The sequence below is a fragment of the Acanthochromis polyacanthus genome, chromosome 8, assembly GCF_021347895.1.
Source record: "Acanthochromis polyacanthus isolate Apoly-LR-REF ecotype Palm Island chromosome 8, KAUST_Apoly_ChrSc, whole genome shotgun sequence".
Taxonomy (NCBI): Eukaryota; Metazoa; Chordata; class Actinopteri; family Pomacentridae; genus Acanthochromis; species Acanthochromis polyacanthus.
The window spans coordinates 24,512,393-24,529,911 of NC_067120.1; the positions used below are offsets into that span (position 1 = coordinate 24,512,393).

The 17,519-nt window shown below is 39.3% G+C and overlaps 1 protein-coding gene across 1 annotated transcript in view; it reads left to right on the plus strand.

The window, feature by feature from the left end:
• Window positions 1–5,562: 5,562 nt before the first annotated feature.
• Window positions 5,563–17,519, plus strand: part of ankrd27 (ankyrin repeat domain 27 (VPS9 domain)) — a 55,381-nt gene continuing 43,424 nt past the window's right edge. The window contains exon 1 of the mRNA XM_022216583.2: window positions 5,563–5,935. The gene's annotated coding sequence lies outside the window, so the exon portion shown is untranslated. The remainder of the gene's footprint in view (window positions 5,936–17,519) is intronic.

Below are 17,519 nucleotides of genomic sequence, written 5' to 3' on the forward strand. Positions count from 1 at the left end.
GCTTCGTTGGAAGAATACCTTCTAGTAATAGTGGCACAGAAGTTGGTTAACAAACCAGTCCTCATTCACTTTGTAGTTTTGGGACAAAACCACGTCTAACTTGGGGTTGGAAATATTTTTGTGTGTGTGACAGCTACAGTGACAAAGAACATTTTTAATGTCGAAATGGGCACAGTAGTGTTGTTTTACACTCACTTTAATCAGATGTGGGTGTGAAGTCCCTCAAGGTAGAGCTGAAAGTCTCTTCAGTGTACTTCGGTCAACATAGTGAAACATGTTACTGTCCTAATACATAATGAATGACTGCTGTAGGACATGAAGTCTGCTTTGTTTTTTAGTGCACGGTGAGCCTTTCCTTCATGAGGCAGTGAGGACAGTAACAACAAACTTCAGAGTTAGTCCACTTGAACAAAATGAGTCGTTAAAAACTTAGCTAGACATGCCATATAATGTGAGATGTCTGCTTTATCTTCTGCTTGCCGTGGATGACACTACCCCAAAGACACTTGGTCTGGTTACCTTTAAGCTTACAGTATGTATCTTTCTCCTGCTTTCCTGTTTAGGTGTGGTAGGTCTTAATTTTTAGGAATTGTAGCACATAAGTTCTTCTGTGCCGCCTTTATAGTTGTGTCCGACTTCCCCTGCTGCTCATCTGTTTGTAAATCCTTGATTCCTTTCCTCAACTCCTCTTATTACGTCTTAGTCCCTCCTACCAAAGATGCGAATGAAAGAGGTGAGGAAGGGAATCAAGGAGATACAAGCTGAAGCTACAGACATTTAACAAAATAAGTCATCGGTGCCTCAGGGTTTTTTAATGTGGCACAGCTATACGCTACCGTTCAAAAGTTTGAGGTCACCCAGACAGTTTCATGTTTTCCATGAAAACACACTTTTATTCATTTACTGACATAATTACACAAGGGTTTTCTAATCATCAATTAGCATTTCAACACCCTTAGCTAACACGTTGTATCATTAGAACACAGGAGTGATGGTTGCTGGAAATTGGCCTCTGTACCCCTATGTAGATGTTCGATTAAAAATGAGCCGTTTCGTGCTAGAAGTCATTTACCACATTAATGTCTGCATTTCTGATTCATTTAATGTTATCTTCATTGAAAAACTGCCTTTCTGTCAAAAATGAGGACATTTCTATGTGACCCCAAACTTTTGAACGGTGGTGTAGCTGAGTTATTTCTGCAATGGTTCTCACTGATCCCACTGCAGGTCACTGAGGAGACAGACACCCATCCCAAACTGTTGTCCAAGCTCATGATTCTATGCCACTAATAATGCCATTCCCTTGATGAATAACCCACATAACACCCAAAAAACATTTACATGATGCATAACCTTACCATCCTAGCCAATCATGTTGAAAGCCTAACTGATGATTAGAAAACCCTTGTGGAGTTATGTTGGCACATGAATAAAAGTGTGAGTTTTCATGGAAAACACAACATTTTCTGGGTGACACTAGACTTTTGAATGGTAGTGTATGTGTTGGCAATATGGTCCTGATAATTTTTCCAGCATAGTAGTTTTTAATATGTTTCAGAATGCTTTACAAATCTCTATTAAAAACATGAAGAAGATGATACAGCATTAACCATCAACCCAATACAGAGTAGAAGTTAGAATGACATGGCACATACAAATTAGATTAACAAAGAACTGAAGTTACTTAGAAAGGTTTCAAGTATCGCTTTGTAGAGAGTTACAAGAAGTCACTTTTCAACCTGATATATATTTTAAAAGTTTTTCCTTTTGTAACTGGTGAATATTTTTTTAATTTTAGTAAACTTTGTGAGCTGGTGGTAAAAACAGTGCTATTTGTTGGCGGTGGTCTCTCTGATTTGATTTAATGATACATTTGTGTTTGCAGAAGTGCTAAGTGGATGATCAAGTGTACAGTGTTATTATTGTTTAAGAACAACTTGTATACTTTTTAAAAATTAAACTTGAATATTGCTTGCCTGAGTTTATATTGATCATAAGACTTGATTATCTGTGTAGTCGCAGATTCTGTTTTTCACAGTAAAATGGCTTGTTTGGATGGTTGGTACATTCTGACTCTGATGTGTTTGTTCTTTATTTGTAAAGCATTTAGTAGAGCATTTGATTTTATATAAGAATGTGTTTGTCACCAGCAGCACTGAAGGGAGTGCTACTTTTGTAATTCTATCCAGCTGAAAAAATATTCACTCTAATAAGTTTTGAAATTAGCTCTTGTTCTCTCTGTGACTCTAAAGTCATATTAAACCACTATACAGTAAGTAACCGCTAAAAGTTTTGGACACAACTACAGTTTTATTAAAGGTTATTCTTTATTTTAACTGTTTTCTGCAGTTTAGCACAAAACTAAAGACTTTGAAAATATGACATTACACATGGAATTATGTGGTATACAAACTGCTGTAAACAAAGGGAAAACTAAAGTTGCTCCTGCAACAACTTTGGAGCTTGTCCACCAGTCATGAAGGAGTTCTCACACAGGCTGAGCACTTGTTGGCTGATTTTCTTTCCCTCTGCACTCAGTCCCATCCCAAACTATCTCAGCTGGGTTCAGGTCGCTTATTGTGTAGGTCAGTTTTAATGCTGCATCCCTTACAAAGTCTGAAGCTCTGGAACTGTGTTTTGTCTCACTGTAATGCTGATAAACTAATTAGGGTCCCACTCAAGCAAACCAAATGTAAGACGGTGTGTTGCTGCGGTGTTGTGGGCTTTCTGAATATATTGACAATAGTGTCACCAGCAAAGCACAACTCATGGTATTAAATGCATTAAAAGGAAAAAAATTCAAGAAATACGTTTTGGTAAGGGTCCCCTGGTAACTAAAGAACCCTTCCAGGTGAAGACCTCAAGAGCTCTGTTTTGGTGCAAAAACTCACAGGACTACATAGAAAGACAACCAAGCACACTCGCATTCACACCTACAGACAATTTAGAATCACTAATTAACCCCAGCATGTTTTTGGACTGTGATGGGAAATACCCAGAGAAAACCCACGCTGCACTCTGAGAACATGCAAACTCCACACAGAAAGATTCCAGCTTAGTTTGAAACCCAGGACCTTCTAGCTGTGAGACGGCTCCATCTCTCCATTTACTGTTCATCTCTCTGTAAATCACTTTCTGTTTTTTGAAAAATGCTACATTACCTTTGTTATGCTATCTACTGTACATGATTTTGTCAGTGCTGGAAAAAAGCATTTAGCACAGAGGCCAGCTGTAGGGAGCTTTAAGAGAGCCTACAGCTAAATGTCACAAGTATGTAAAATGTACAAAGTCAGAGAATGGAACATTTTTGTACAGGCTTTAGACATTTGTTTCAGGTGAGTTGTGTGGTTATGGTGTAGATGAAACAAAGACTGAGAATTTAAGTTTGGTTTACTGTTCCGTCTGAGTCTTTTTATGTATGTGAACCTTTAACACAGCCAAGTGTAAATCTGTTTTGCTTGATTTGTTCTGTAATCATTTGCTAAGCATTACTTTGCAAATTCAATAAAACAGACATTTTTTTCTGAGTGGGTTGACTGTTTGTTTAGTGTCATACAAGTTACTTCTGACAATGATATTTAATGGACAGTGTTTAATATTGTATTTACACTACTGTTCCAAAAGTTTAGGGTCACTTAGAAATGTCCTTATTTTTGAAAGAAAAGCAGTTTTTCCAATGAAAATAACATTAAAGGAATCAGAAATACGGTCTAGACATTGTTGATCTAATAAATGACTATTCTACCTGGAAACAGATAATTTTTAATGCAATATCTACGTAGGAGTACAGAGGCCCATGTCCAGCAACCATCACTCCTGTGTTCTAATGCTACATTGTGTTAGCTAATGGTGTTGAAAGGCTAATTGATGATTAGAAAACCTATGTGCAACTATGTTAGCACATGAATAAAAATTTTTTTTTTCATGGAAAACATGAAATTGTCTGGGTGATCTCAAACTTTTGAACTGTAGTGTACCTACAGATGGAGATACATGTCTTTATTTCCAATATAGAATCAATTCTTGGATTTATCTTGGAAATATCCTGATAATTTGAGATATAGGATTTCAGCTTTTCATGAGCTCTAAGCCATAGTTATCAAAATTAAGACAAAGGCTTGAAGTATTTTGCTTTAAGTGTAATGACTATAAAATATCTGAAAGTTTACATTTTGGATTACATTTCTTTATTTTTACAATATTTTAATCTTTTGAGTTGCACCTTTATAGTATGGTTTCCAGCGCTTAGGCTCGGTGTGTTTGGCATATTTGTCAGAATGTAGCAATTTATGCATAAAATAAAGATTTATTTTTATTCAGTTGTCCCAGGGGCTTCAATCTTTAAATTATAACCCTCATAGTATGTAGAGTATATACATAACTGACAGTCAGCTGACATGAGGTAAGTAAGAAAAACACTTTAAAATATAGCCATGGAAAAAAATTATTGGACCACCTTTGTTTTCTTAGATTTCTTGTTCATTTCAATGCCTGGTACCACTAAAGGTATACTACCTGAAGAATACAAAGAACATGACAAAATATGCCGCTGATTCTACAGTACTTGACATCCTATTTGACATGATTAAGCTTAATTGTATTCCCAAGGTATGTAAAGAGACCATTTCATGTCATAAGCAGCACTGCACGCACAAAGGCCTAGAGTGGTTTCCTGCTGGCAGTCAAGTCATAGGACAACTCAGAAGTATGCTTGCTGATCAGTGACAGAGGGTAAAACAACAGAGTAACTGAATCATGGGGTTTGGCAAACAATTGCAAATAGCAAATGTGTGACAACAAAAGGTAAGAGGGGGATCTGGCAGACAGTAGCACATAATAAAAGATAAAAGAATTGTGGATAACTGTGGGAAATGGACTGACACATGATGGTAAGCATCTGTAGCATCTGGTATTTTCTTCATCAAATGTCAGAAGCTGGTGGAGAGCATACCAAGAGGCATGGCTGTAGGCATCATAAACAATGGTTATGCAATAAAGTACTAACTCCTGTGTGTATCGTGTGACTAAAACAGACAGAAAAGAAAACATGGACTCCCTGAAAGCACTGTTTTTGGCAGTACAGTGCCATAGCTATTGATTTAAAAATGTAAGTGATTTTGGTTATTATCATGAAAACCATGAAAAATGGTTTGATATCGGCTCTTAAATTAAACTCTTATGAAATATTTTTGTTATCATTATATTTGTCCAAACAAATGTATATTTAATTGTACCAGGCATTAAAATGGATAAGAAATTGAAGAAAACAAGGGTGGTCTAATAATTTTTTCCATGACTGTATATACTCGTGTGCATCTAGAAACTATTGCAACAGATGAAAATTAAATTACAATTGAAAAGACATTGAATAAAATTAGGGCTCTCACTGTGCAAACTGACGTTGAATAAAATCGCGTTATTTGATGCATTACTAACATTTCATTCACAGTCGATGAAAGCAAATGGACTGGTGATAATGTAAAGCACGGAGCAGGGTCCAGTGATGCAGTCATGAGGACAGCTGCTCAGTTTGTGGCAGAACAGACAGTTTGTAGCAGCGTTTGGCCGGTGGAGGTCACTGTCAGCCAGGCTCAGCCCTCCTGCTCACCGAAAGTGAACCATAAACAGCCTGATGAATAAAATCCATCAGTGTACCACGTCTTACGCTCACCGCATTTCCTGGTTAGTAGGGCAGGTAAATGAACGGAATCAGGCTCAACACACGTTCATGTAATAAGTGGATATTTGACAGTGCATTTTCCCGTTTCCTCTCGGAGGTCTGGTAACCCAGACCAAAGGCTCAGCTCCTCAGTAGGGGCAGCTCCTGCTGCCGGTTAGCCAGATGATCCCGGTAAACAGCTCCTGACAGGCTACTGTAGGTGTCTGCCACTGCTATGCCAAAGCCTGGATGACCCAAGGGACTCATTGTTAACAGGTAAAAACACCCGTCTTACGTGTCGTTGCTTGTGTGTGCAGATTCCCAGCCTTGAGTTACTAGCTGCCATGCTAACATGTTTAAAAAGCTAACGCTAACGTTGGACATCGCAGTGGCGACTGCTGTCCCGAGCGGAGCTAATGCTAGCTGCTAGGCTACAGTTTACATCACGGTACTGTTGTTTTAAGCTAGCTGGTTAATTAGAAAAATTCAGGTCTCTGTTTCTGACAGGCAGTCCAACTCAAAGCCTGAGCAGAGAATAGTCACCGCTAGTTAGCTATTAATGCAGCCAAATAAATCCTAATCCTTTGTCCCACCTGTCTTGTTAGCGATGGGATCAATAAACGATATTAATGAAATCGCCACTGCAGTCTGTTTAAAAAAAATGTGAATTTAAATGTTGACAAATTTTCTGCGCGTTCCTTGTCGAACACGATAAAATACTTCAGTGATTTCAAGCTGCCTTTCAAAACACAAAGTGGGACATCGTAGACAATAGACCCCCTCAGTCCCACATACTGTTAGCTACATTTCCAGTGATTGAGCAGTTTCATAGAAAACAATACAAACAAACACAGGTCAGTCAGTCATTTTCCGGATGTATCTAAACACCCTAAAAATTCCCTAAAAGTACTGAATTGTGTGCTTCTGGTGTATGACTTTATAGATGATGTTACCAACTATCTAATGTGAAGAGACTTGTGCTAGCACAGTTTTTTGGTCATTTAGGGGACCACCATTTAAAATAGTCAAGAAGAATTATTCTTGACTCTACAGACACTACAGCCACAGTTTATTAATGATTTCAACAACGAAAATTCTGTCCATGTGTAATAATGATTTATCTAGCTACAGTGACTTTTGACTAATGACTAATTAAATGTGTTTATTGTAACTCCACTACTCATTGTCCTATTGTGGTAGTTAATTTGATGGGCAGAGAGGTCACATAATACACTGCCTGCCCAAAAAAAGTCGCCTCCTAGATTTAACTAAGCAAATTGGTAAGAGCCTTTCATTGGATAATTACTGCAGTGATGAATATGTTTCAACTGGCAACAACTTATTTAACCCAAGCTGATACAGTGGAAGGGTTTTCATTTCGTAAACATCTGTGTTGGAAGACATATCCTGTGGTCATGGAAAGGATGTTAATCAGTCTCAGAAGGGTCAAATTGTTGGCCTGCTGCAAGCAAAGAAAACAACTAAGGAGATTTCTGAAAGTACTAAAATTGGGTTTGGAACTGTTCAATGCATTATTAAAACCTGAAGGATAGTGGTGATCCATCATCTTCGAGGAACAAATGTGGTCGGAACAAATGTGGTCTGAACAAACTCTTAGATGATCATAGGAAATCAACAGTAGAACTCATGGCTATGTTTAATAGTGAAAATAAGAGCATTTCCACATGCACAATATGAAGGGAACTCAGAAGATTGGGACTAAACAGCTGTGTAACTCTAAGAAAACCACTAATCAGCGAGACTAATCAGAAAAAAAGGCTTCAATTTTCTAGGTAGCTTAAAATTAGACTCTAGAGCAGGGGTCGGCAACCTTTAACACTCAAAGAGCCATTTCGACCCGTTTCCCACAGAAAAGAAAACACTGGGAGCCGCAAAATCCTTTTGGCATTTAAAATGAAGACAACACTGCATATATCACTTTTTTTTAACCTCTATGCCCTTGTTAATCAGTCGTGATTAATTAATTACAAAGCCTCTAATTAGATAGATTCATTTTTTAAATTGTGTCCTACCACCAATATTTATCTTACTTGGTTAATGTCATTTTTGCTCCTGGACCTCATATGTTACCTAATGTTAGCTGAAAATCAATAATTTGCGAATGTCTATTTAACTTGTAAAATCTATTTATCTTAAGCTAATAACTTTTCTCCGGTAAGTCACTACCCTATTTTCCAAGACGACACTCCTCTGACTCTCTGACCTGCTGCCTGGATGCTGGACGTGTTGTTGCGAGTATTGTGTATAGACCTTTTCGCAATGACGTCAGAGTCTGGGACACGTGACCATACCTTCCTTAGCAACGCACGCCGCCATTAAAAGAGGGGGCAACAAAGTCATTAGCAACCGCGATTTGACTGCCGAAACCGCGCAGTTTTGACCCGGAGAAAAATGTCTGCTGATTATTTCGGAAATCTTGAGCCAAAAGCCAAGCTACGGTATCAAGAAAAATTAGAACTGGTTGGTTTGCAGTCATGTCCGTACCAAATTCCTCTGGTTTCATGGGAAAACGACCGTACTACGTGGCCAGATCTTCAATGGCACTCCATTTACGAGTACCTTATCAACAGCCCAGGCATCCACACAATGGAGAAGATGAAGACTTATAAAAGCCTGGACTCATACGTTTTCTTTGAGGTATGCTTATATTTATATGTTTTTGTGCATACAGGTCAATGTCAGAATGATAAATGCCTTGTAAGATACGGCTACACCAGCTCCGCTATGCTAAGCTAATGTTAAGCTAACGGGGTGAGCCATTACACCTTTTAATTTCAAGTGGAAGTAGTGTATATATTAGTTAGATGTACATTATCAAAACTAAGAGTCAGATACCTGTAAATGAGCTCTACCCACCCGAGGCCCAAGGGTATGAGGTGCTAACAATAATGAGGACAATGCTGCTGATTACAGCATAGTAGTTAGCAGAACGAAAGGGAGGAGAGAAGGGAGACTTGTTTGTTCAGTATTGAGTTTAGGAGTGTTTAAAAAATAGCAGTGTGAGTAGAAAGACCCCTGACTTTTTGTGGGAAGCACAGCTAGCACTAGCCTAAGCTAAGTAGCCAGCCCTCAACATTTCAGATAATTATAGACATCATAAGCTGCAGTCAATTGCAGCCATTTTCAGTACAAAAAATATGACGAGAAATACAGGGAATATTGGACGGGCATCGCGAGGTGCATTTCCTTGAAAACGACCTATTTGTGGAGTATATACCGACTTCAAGACATGTTTTGGACAAAATATGTTACTGGCTTGTTTCGTCTGGAGGTCCAAGGTTGGATTATGGCCGTTTTTTGTGGAATATTTTCATCTGTGTGTAATAATGAACCCGGAAATGTGAGTCGCGCTGTGTACGTTGAAGCTGTGAATAGAGAACGGATGGATGGATATTCGTTGTTTGTCGGACAAATGTGGTTATATTACCCGCTGTGGTAATCACATCTGAAAGTGGTTTATACCGGCGGATTCATGAGAATCTAAGCTTTCCATCGGCGTATAGTGTTTGTATAATCGCGTTTGCAGTTTCAGACTTTTACCAAATTGCTTATGCAGATCTCAAAGTGTACCGCGGGCGGGACACTGAAGCGCAACTGGTTAAGCTTATTAATTAATAATTTCAGAAAATCAGTTAAGGGGTAATAATTTCATGAAACACAACATACCATTGACGAAATGCTGACTGCAAACATGGGACCATTTTGACTGTGGGCTCCATGTGGTTCCATCATTGTTAATCCGCCTCAATGCTTTGTGCCATAAAGTCCTTTTCTGGCCCTTTCCAGTCGGAATTCTGTAAAAGGAAATGTTCTTGTTGCTCCATGAGTGAGAACTACAGCCAAAAACAGCGCAGGTTTTGGGCATATCTGCTTTTGGTTGTTAAAATCGGGTGGGAAAAGTGGGAAAGTACTGGTCGTCAAGGCAAAAGCATACCCCTCTTAAAATGGCGGAATCGCGTTGCTAGGGGTGGTGACCGGCGGTGACGTTCGATGATGACGTTTCGGAAAAAGGTCTATTACCCTATCAAAGAGTAGATACTGAGCAAGACAATTACCCATAGTTTACCTTAGTACTCATGAGTACTTTTGACTCAAAGACAAGACCTGTCTTTCTTGGAGTGGAGCTTTAATATACAGGCTTGTCATTCTTGAGTACAAAGCGATGTGAAACTACAGGCGTTGCTTCTCCATCTTCTCTGGATCATCTTTGCGCTCTCATGTCCCAGGGGAAAACCGCAGCACATCTGGTAATTTCACTATAAAACTCTCTATATTAAAATGCATTGAAACGCGCCTGAAAGGCAGAACAATTTATTTTCCAAAGTTACAGGGAGCCACAACAGAGGGCTGAAAGAGCTGCATGCAGCTCCGGAGCCGCGGGTTGCCGACCCCTGCTCTAGAGCAATGAAAGAAGGTCATGTTATCTGATGAGTCTAGATTTACCCTGTTCCAAAATGATGGGCACATCAGGGTAAGAAGAGAGGTGGATGAAATGATGCACTCATTATATCTAGTGCCTACAAACCTGTAGGGGTGTGGGTTGTGATCTGGTGTTGGTCAGGTTCAGCAACATTATGTTCCCAAGAAAGAGGTCAGCTGACTACCTGAACATACTGAATGACCAGGTCTTTCCATCAATGCCAGAAACCTGGGTGTCATGATTGATGACCAGCTGACCTTTAAGGTTCACGTGGCCTCAGTTTCTCGATCTTGTCGTTATGCCCTCTACAACATCAGGAAGACCAGACCCTTCCTGACCCAACAGGCCACACAACTTCTGGTTCAGGCTCTTGTGATGTCACGCATTGACTACTGCAACTCTCTTCTGGGAGGTCTCCCTGCATGTACAGTCAAACCTCTACAGATGATCCAGAATGCAGCCGCACGTCTGGTCTTCAACCAGCCCAAAAGAGCTCATGTCACTCCCCTGTTCATCTCCCTTCACTGGCTTCCAGTTGCAGCCAGAATCAAATTCAAAACTCTCCTCCTAGCTTACAAAACATTTACAAGAACGGCCCCAGCCTACCTGGATTCCCTGATCCGGGTCTACTCCCCTTCACGTCCACTTCGCTCTGCGTGTGAGAGACGCCTGATGCTTCCAGCCCAGCACGGCTCGAAATCTCTAACCAGACTCTTCTCCTCTGTTGTTCCCAAATGGTGGAACAAACTACCAAACTCTGTGCGTTCTGCTGAGTGCGTTCCCTTTCTACTGGGGGGTGGGGGTTGGCACTTCGTCTGCAACTTGATGGCAACACCTTTGACTGAATTGTTGCTTGTGTTGTACGTCGCTTTGGACAAAAGCGTCTGCTAAATGAAATTGTAGAATTGTAGATAAATGGAATTTTTCTTCCCTGGTGGCATGAGCATGTTCCAAGATGACAATGTCAGGATTTATGGGGCTCACATTGAGAATGAGTGGATCAGGGAGCATAAGACATCATTTTCACACATGGATTGTCCTCCACAGAGTCCAGACCTCAGCCCCATTGAGAATCTTTGGGATGTGCTGGAGAAGACATTGTGCAGCGGTCCGACTCTCCCATCATTCAAATAATTTATCTGTTTGTGGCTTCTTGTACCCACTGTATCAATTGAGTTTTCAACAAAGATTTTTACTTGGAAATGTGCCTGGAAGAGTCTTGTATTTTGTTAGCATTTCATTGTTTTGTGTTAAAGCCCACTTTGGTTCAACCATGCGCTTCTGCTTTCACATCTGGCTGTGTGACTGAGATCAGATTGAAGGAAGTTACTGTATTTATAGGCCAAAGGTGGCCAAGTATTAAGTTTCTGATTTCCTTTTAGCATTCAGTCTCAATCAGAGGAGCTCCTGGATAGTTGGAATACATGTTCAGACTGCATCATGTGTGTGCCCTGAGGAGAAGTATGTGAAGCGTTGGTCACATACACATACTGAGAGTCCTCTTTATGGTGCTTTTTTTAACTGGCCTCTGAAAGATTTTTCATTGATCCAGAGAAACCAAGAGAAAGCGTTGTCCTCTGTCTTGTCTGCCAGCATATCTGATCTTCCTAGTCTTTTGCTACTGTATTGTCTTTTTGGCACTCTTCTGGTTAGTCATAGACCTTATCAGTCTCTGGTTTGTGATTTCACGAGCAGTGTGTCGCTTAATTTTAAAATCAGTTTGTGCTTTGATTTCAATTTTCTGACTTGCTATATGTGTACTGCAGGAAATCCAAATAAATCACATCCTGATATGGCACTGCTTTGATGTGAGAGACTGGTTTCAGTAAGCCATAAGATTGTCCTTTAAATGAGGCATCATTAGCCTAGAATTTATTGATCATTTTCCTATGTCATGCATTGTGTTTGTGAGGGAAAGTGGCATGAGAAGAACATCTTCCGCCTCTAGACTGACCAATGAAGGCATCATAGAAATTGACTTTATACCAAAACCAGCATACCAAATTGCATTAAGCTGCGCACTTGTGTAGCTTAGTGCAATAAATAGCTAAGTGAGTGTAAACAATAACAAATGCTATATAGTGCTGGATAATGTGTACCGCCACCTGCTTGGAGACATGGAGAAAACTCACACATACACAGGGAAACATGCAAACTCCATGCAGAAAGATCCCAGGAATGCGGCGACGTGAACCAGGGATCTTCTAGCGGCATGGCGAAAGTGCTAAACACCAAGCCACTGTGCAGCCTATATTTTGATGCAAATAAACTTTTTTTTAAGCCAGTTGTGCTTGTGTCAGCTTCTAGATGAGGCAATAAGTTACTTTTCTTTCTCATATATGATATGAAACTTAAAATCATTTCATTTTGGACCATACGCCATCGAGATAATAGCTGGCAGATTATTGAATTATAAAAAGATATAGTTTATACAGTTGTAGTCATCACATTTTCTCCTGTCCTGTTACATATTTCTAGCACCAAGCTTTAAGCTTTTTGCCATTGAGTTTGTTTGTACATTTTCACCATTTTCTGCCTTTATATGGATTAATACAACAAGGGTTCCAATTGGAATCAAAGTAGTGACATTGTGATTACATATTCAACCTGTACACCATCAGGATGTCCTAGATTTTTCTTCTCCAAGTTGTAATAGATTGTAAATCAGAGTGCTGACAAAAAAAAAAAAGATTGTAAATCAGAGTGCTTTCGTTTAAGCCCTGCTGTGATCAGGATATATTAGAGTTGAACTTTAATCTCATTCTTTGTGGTTGTTTGTTCTGCTTTTGAAGTAATTCCACTTCAGCCTTAGGCTAAGACATCAGTTAAATGACTGTAATCTGAGGTGTGTAGAGTAACACTGTGTGTCGGGCCTGAAGGGATGGACATTCCTCTGTGCCACTGAATGCTGTTTGCTTTAAGCCTGTGAGGTCACGAGAAGCATGAGGGTCACGTGACTCATTCCTCAGTTTCTTCCCAGCTGAGCCGCCTGTCATGGGGCTTCTCCAGCGGGGATAGCATTGTATCTGCTCCACTAAAGTGGTGCCCAGTTTGTGAGCACTGGAGCTGAGGGAGGATGAAGCTGATGTCAGAGGAGGGCGATGAGGTGAGTCTATGAGCTGCCAGATACAGAGATTACAGCTTAAGAATGGTTAGTTAATAATGAGGTTCGGTTTGTGTTTAGACTTGGGTCACTGGAGCACACGGACAGCATAGACAGCAGATCTTTTTACTGATGTGAATGCAAGAAGAAATATTTTTATGTCATTCTTATTTTCGCTCTTTTATGATCAGAGCTGTTGATTTGCACATTATCCTTTACTGTTTTTTTGCTGCTTGCTACCTAAATGAAGCCTTTTTAAATTAAAATTGGTGAATTCAGAGTAAGTTTTGTTGGTTGACGATTGCATGAGATGTAAAGGACAAAGTGTTAAAATGTGTGATTTTAGTTTTTTAGCCGTACCAGCAGCGTTGCTCTGGGCATTGCAGTTTTGGGACAGCCAGTCAATCGTTGAGTTTGGGTCATACTCATATGCTTCTAATAGAAAATCTGGGACAAACTAAAGTGCTTTTTTAGACATGGGAAGTCATTGCTGCTTAATCAGTCTGTTGAAGTGACAGCAATCTGTCATTCAGGCATAGGTTGATTTTACATTCATGTTCCTCTCATAGCTTTGTTCACTTTATTCATTCCCTTCGGGATTGATTCATTCCCTTCGGGGATGAATAAAGTTATTCTATTCTAACTTCTCTCACGCATACTCACCACAGTGACAGAGAGAGTCATGATAAATGTGCAAAAATTGTCATACACTTGAAATTGTTTAGTACATCAATTAATATAATATGCATAATAAGGCACTAGCAAACAAAATAATCTAAACTAATATCAAGTTGTATAATAGTCCAAGTAACAGTCTAGTTTATTTCTGATTCCCTGAACACTAATGATTGTGTCCGTGAGTGATGATATCAATTACTACTTTGCCAACAGTAAAATATCCCGACAGCTGTGCTGGAGCTCAGACCTCAACCTGAGGATGGTTGCTGTGTACAGTTGATAAATTGTAATCAGTTGTGCCAATAATAAAACCACAATGTGAGGAACAACCTCCTTAAATAGCACTCATTTTTGACAGTTTGGTCAGTGTTTGTGCAATACTTTTGTCGCTGAAATAGAAAATGCTCTTTTAGGATGCATTTTTACATAGAATCTTTTTACACAAAGGGACTTTTGTAATGTTGAATACAATCTTTGATTTTTTCCCCTTATGGTTATTGTGCTCAGTCATGTTATATACTCTCTGCCCTTTTAAGGCTATGCCAGAGATCTAAGCTCCTGTTAATAACCTGGATACATTGATCAAAACCTGGACATTCATTGCATTATGACTGTCGTTTTGTCTTTGTCTTGATCTTGGTAAGATTATAGATTTATGGACGTTTCAGTTTGTAGTTGATGTGAAGCTGTAAGGAAAGTGAATGAGAATGTCTTTTGTGATATTTTTGGACCAATATAATTGCAGAATTGTGGAGAACATCTTCCCCAAATTGCTTCAATTAACTCAGATTGTATAGTTTGGACTTACTTATTTGTTAATGTGACAAGGATGCTTCTTTAGACATGACTTTGATACTTTAAGATGCTGTCAGATTAGTAGAACGAAGTCCATATCTGGAAGAGGCTTATTGTTCATGGTTCCCAGCAGATGATCCTTTTATTTTTTCTTTAGGGTGGTTTTGTGGTTTTCATTAAAATGTCTCAAGAAGTGCTGGATTATTGTGGAATTCGGTTCAGATATTGGTAGGACATTGATTATTGTCAGACTTTTTATACGGTGTTTGATCTGTTAGTTAAACACATAAAGGACAGAATGGCAGCTGTTCGTTCTTTCTTTCTGTGCCAGTTAGCAAATGTTAGCATGCTAACGAGCCGAACGAAAGAGCTCACAGTGACGATGCAAACATATCAGTGTTTAGCAGACATAATGTTTATGATGTCAGCTTTGTCGGTATAGTGAAGTACTCTGTTTTTGAACCTATGGTGGGATCGCATTTTTTATAGATTGCATTTGACCTATAAGATGTCTCCGAAAAAAAAAAAGCCAGACAATAACAAATGTGTCTATTTTTTCCTTTCCATTTTTTTCTTCTTGGAACAAAGGAGCTGTGTTCTCAGGGTGAGCATTTTGAGCTCATCCTGGAGCCAGTGACATCTGACCATCACACATTTCCTGTCTCAAGTAGAGAAATCACAATCCTATAGTCATTTTTTAACAGTCCACTCTCAGAACAGCCCTGAGTAAGGAGCTCGAGAACAGATAAATGTGTATTTATTAAAATAATAGTGGACCAATACAATGAAGGTAAGAAAGTTTGTGCTGCTGGCAAAGACAGATTTAAAAGAATTCCCGTTTCACCTTAGGCTGCACAGTGACACAGTGGTTAGCACTTGTTGCTAGAATATCCCCGGTTCACGTCCCCACCTTCCTGGGGTCTTTGTGCATGGAATTTGCATGTTCTCCCTGTGCATGTGTGGGTTTTCTCTGGGTACTCAAGCTTCCTTCCACAGTCCAAAAATATGCTGAGGTTAATTGGTAAAACTAAATTGTCCATAGGTGTCAATGTGAGTGTGATTGTTTGTATCTATGCATAGGTCTGTGATAGACTGCTGACCTGTTCAGGGTGTCCCCTGCCTTCCCTAAATCAGCTGGGATAGACTCCAGCCCCCATGACCCTATTGAGGATTAAGGGGTGTGTCGATAATGGATGATGTTTCACGTTTTTTTATGCAACATGATCCCAATAAACATGACAAAGAAATGGCAAAGTATCTGCTGAATGTTTCTCTTGTCATTCACAGCTGGAGAGACTATAGAGGGTTAAAGTGTTAAATCTTCTTACAAATAACAGACTTCAAATCTGAAGGAGTGGAACTCTGCAGATTGAGAGAATGTTTATGGAAAAATAAACCCTCTGAGCACAACTTTGGGAACCAGTGAAAGGGACTTTTTGCCTGGTGGCATCAAAGACTGATAATGAGCCTGTATTGAGGCCTTGTCCTAAGATTCAAATTGGGAGACATTAAGAAATCAGAAGATCTGTTTTAGAGATTTCTTTTCAGTTATTGTAAATCAGTTTTTGATAAACTGTAAGTATTTTCACATGCTTTCGCTTGGAAACTCAGCAATCGCTGTCATCGTCTATCAATTACTATTTATTTATAGTTGGAACAGCAGATGTTGTCAGCAGTTCCTGTTTTTTAGCTGTTGCAATAGCATGCTTGTCAGCATAGCTGTGCATGTTGCCAACCTTCAAAACTCACTTTAAACAGTTGTTGAAAGTGAACCAGTCTTGTGACCATTGAGCTGCTGTAATCCGGCATATTTACGTGTGTTGCTGTCTAAATAGACGTTCATTAATGTGCACTGTCCCTATCAAATAAATCAATAAATGGTCAGTTAGTCCACCAATTCAGTGTAGATGGAAATATCTGAACAACTCTTCAACCGATCAATATTCGCATCCTCTGTCTGGTTCATGGGTTGCAGACAGACTGAGCTTCAAAACTGCTCTGCAGGAAACCTGTGTGGGACGTAATGGAGGTTTCATCTGTCTTTGTATGCAGTCATTATCTGCTTTCCACTACAGAATTCCCGAAAAATACTTGGCATGTCCCAGTATAGAGTGTAAACAACGCTGAGCCACTGATAGGACACAGACAAAAAAAGAAAGCTCAATTTGCATTACAGATTGTGATGGTCAAACATTGAGGTGCATTATTATGACAAAGTATGACCCAGAAACAGTCTGTACTGTGTGAGTGCAGCTGTACTACAAACTTAAAATAAAAGGAAAAATGATGTGATGTTGAGGACAGCCATGATAGTGAATATTCCTGACAATGATGTATGCACATCTGGAATTTGTCACATATACACTACCATTCAAAAGTTTGTGTTCACCCAGACAATTTAATGTTTTCCATTAAAACTCACACTTTTATTCATGTGCTAACATAATCGCACAAGGGTTTTCTAATCATCAATTAGCCTTCCAACACCATTAGCTAACACAATGTAGCATTAGAACACAGGAGTGATGGTTGCTGGAAATGGAATAATCATTCACCGCATTAACAATGTCTAGACTGTATTTGTGGTTAATTAAATTTTATCTGCACTGAAAACAGTTTTCTTTCAAAAAATAAGGACATTTTTAAGTGACTCCGAACTTTTGAATGGTATTGTGATACCTCTATAGTAACGCTGTAAAAGCAAAACTTTTGATACTTTATCAAAGGGTTTCCTTGCCTGGTGCATCTTTAAATGTTTCACCGAAATATCCCGAAGAACTTAGTTTGTTCATATCTCATCAGAAATAATTTACAGCATCGAATAAGCTGAAGATGTATTTAGA